Genomic DNA, 3,034 nt, shown 5'->3' on the forward strand with positions numbered 1-3,034 from the left:
TTTTTGTTCAGTATGTCTAGTGCCTTCAAATGTGTTTCCCGTTTTGCTAAAAAAAAAAGAGGTCAGATTAGGACTTGATTTTCGATTTTTACAAAAATTTGGCTGGGCCGGTGCCTTTAAGTGGCGGCATGGAGCAAATAATACAGATGGATTTCTAGCCAGCTAAGATGCAATTTCGTTTTAACGATGCTTAATAAGAGCATTGGAATATAGGCCACGCCAGGGCAGGTGAACATTATTAATGTATGGTCGGTGTTTCGTTCGTCAAACCAAAGACACAAATCCTACAGTTGTATATTCATGAGTGTCAGCGAGTCCTTGTATTTTTTCCCGAAGGGCCGAGTTTGTACATGGGTTAACAGTGCCACACAGTATGACCAGTTTATATAGGTTAAGAGTTAACCTTGCTCATTTATAGGCTAAGTAATTATTAGTTGGACAAATACAGTACGCTAACTGGAGCATGGCGAATCAACAGTAATTTTGATTTTTGCTGTAATTAGTGTAGCATCGCCATGCTTCATAATTGCAAGGGGGAGAGGGCAAGCATTACAAACCACAGAAAGAAAACATTACGAGCAGTTAAAGGTCGAGCAGTTAGAGTTAGAGATCGGCTGCAATTAGTTGAGCATCGTCATGCTTCATAATTGCAAGAGGGGAGTGGGAAAAAAATAGCCTAGGAGTTCGAGGTTCTATATATTTTGTGTAGCAACGCAAAACCTCAAGGGGCAACCGAACATCCTAAAAAAAATCGTCTTTAAAAATCACTAGTGATGTACACTTATTGTGTATAAATCTATAGTAACTTTGATTGGCTCAAAATTTCCTTCATTTTCTGGATACCTCCCTTTAATCATTTGCTCATCTGTTTGCTATAAATGGATATGTTTGTGTTTGTTCTTGTTTTATGCCTCTGAAGAAGGTCCGGTCTGGATCGAAAGCTAAGGCCATCTACCCTATACTCATTTTATACATCTAATGTTCTGTGTATGTTTAAGATGTTTGTGCAGTTCTGGGTCTTTTGCATGCCGTTTGTGCATTTTAATGTTTTCTGCTTTTCATCGTTCTAACTGTTGTATTAAAGACACTGGACACATTGGTAATTGTCAAAGACTAGTCTTCACAGTTGGCGTATCTCATCATATGCATACAATAACTAACCTGTGAAAATGTTAACTCATTCGGTCGTCGAATTGCGAGATATTAATGACAGAGCAAAAAAAAAACACCCTTGTCGCACCATGGTCACAAGAAGTTGTGTGCTTTCAGATGCTTGATTTCGAGACCTCAAATTCTAAATCTGAGGTCTCGAAATCAAATTCGTGGAAAACTACTTCTTTCACAAAAACTACGTCACAATGTTTTATACTATATCAACCTCTCCCCGTAGTCAATAAGGTTTTATGATAATAATTATTTTGAGTAATTACCAATAGTGTCCATTGCCTTTAACTGCCAAATTGCAGATTTAAGTCCACAATTCAGTTTTGTATAATTGCTAGTGTCTTTTATAAATATTGATGAAATAAATAAACCATACTGTATACGATGTCACCTTCGAAATCTCAGGCGTCCGCTCACAATTTAACTTCGCATGATTTGGTTTTACAAGAGCCCAACGCAAACCTTAAAGGCAGTGGACACTATTGGTAATTACTCAAAATAATTATTAGAATAAAACCTTTCTTGGTGACGAGTAATGGGGAGAGGTTGACGGTATAAAACATTGTGAGAAACGGCACCCTCTGAATTGCCATAGTTTTCAAGAAAGAAGTAATTTTCCACGAATTTGATTTTGAGACCTCGGGTTTAGAACTTGAGGTCTCGAAATCAACCATCTAAACGCACAAAACTTTGGGTGTTTTTTTCTTCTTTCATTATTATCTGATCTCGCAAGTTCGATGGTCGATTGAGCTCAAATGTTCACAGGTTGGTTATTTTATGCATATGTTGAGATACACCAACTGTGAAGGCTAGTCTTTGACAATTACCAATAGTGTCCACTGCCTTTAAGCATTTAGAATGGAAAACGAATGTACTCATCCGACAAAAACCCTAATATTGAGTTCCAACTGTACGGCCATGAGAATGTTTGAATGTGCACCCATCTATGTATGTTTGACACAGTTTAAGTGCCAGCAATATTTCACAGTGGAACACTTACAGTGCAGAATGTTAAAGTGGATTATGATTTTGACATATATGGCCATGAGAATGTTTGAATGTGCACCCATCTATGTATGTTTGACACAGTTTAAGTGCCAGCAATATTTCACAGTGGAACACTTACAGTGCAGAATGTTAAAGTGGATTATGATTTTGACATTTTTAAATGCAAGAAACCTCACGTTTTATGGTAGAACAAGTTCAATTTATGTAGTTATTTAGAATTTCCTTTTCCCGAAAAATTATTGAACCGTTCTTTTATATTTATTGTTTATACCATTGCATCCATCTATGTATAATTGACACAGTTTTAGTGTCAGCAATATTTCATAGTGGAACAATTTCAGTGCAGAGTATTAAAATGGATGTTGATGCTGACATTTAAAGGCGAGCGAATCGAGTTTCTTTTTGAAGAACAAGTTCAACCGATCTAATGTTTAGAATTTGTTTCCCCGGAAAAATTCCCGAACCGTTAGTATTTTTGTTTATATTGTTGATACCATTGCACCCATCTAGGCTATGTATGATTCACATGGTTTTAGTGTCAGAAATATTTCACAGTGGAACACTTTCAGTGCAGAGTATTAAAAGTGGATGATGCTGACATTTAAAGGCGAGCAAATCAAGTTTCTTTTCAAGAACAAGTTCAACCAATTAGTAGTTGTTCAGATAGTTTTTCAAAAAATAGTTAATTGCCTGACGTTTCGACCCTAGCAGAGTCTTTCTCGAAGGCTAAATGACAACAAAACAAACATGAACAGGTAACTAAGTAAAACATAAGCACAGATTGTTTTTCCTCGACAAAAATCGTGAACCGTTTATTTATCTGTATTTGTTTTGCCATTGCACCCTTATGCGTAAGATTGAC

This window comes from Asterias amurensis, chromosome 17 (genome assembly GCF_032118995.1).
Source record: "Asterias amurensis chromosome 17, ASM3211899v1".
Lineage (NCBI taxonomy): Eukaryota > Metazoa > Echinodermata > Asteroidea > Forcipulatida > Asteriidae > Asterias > Asterias amurensis.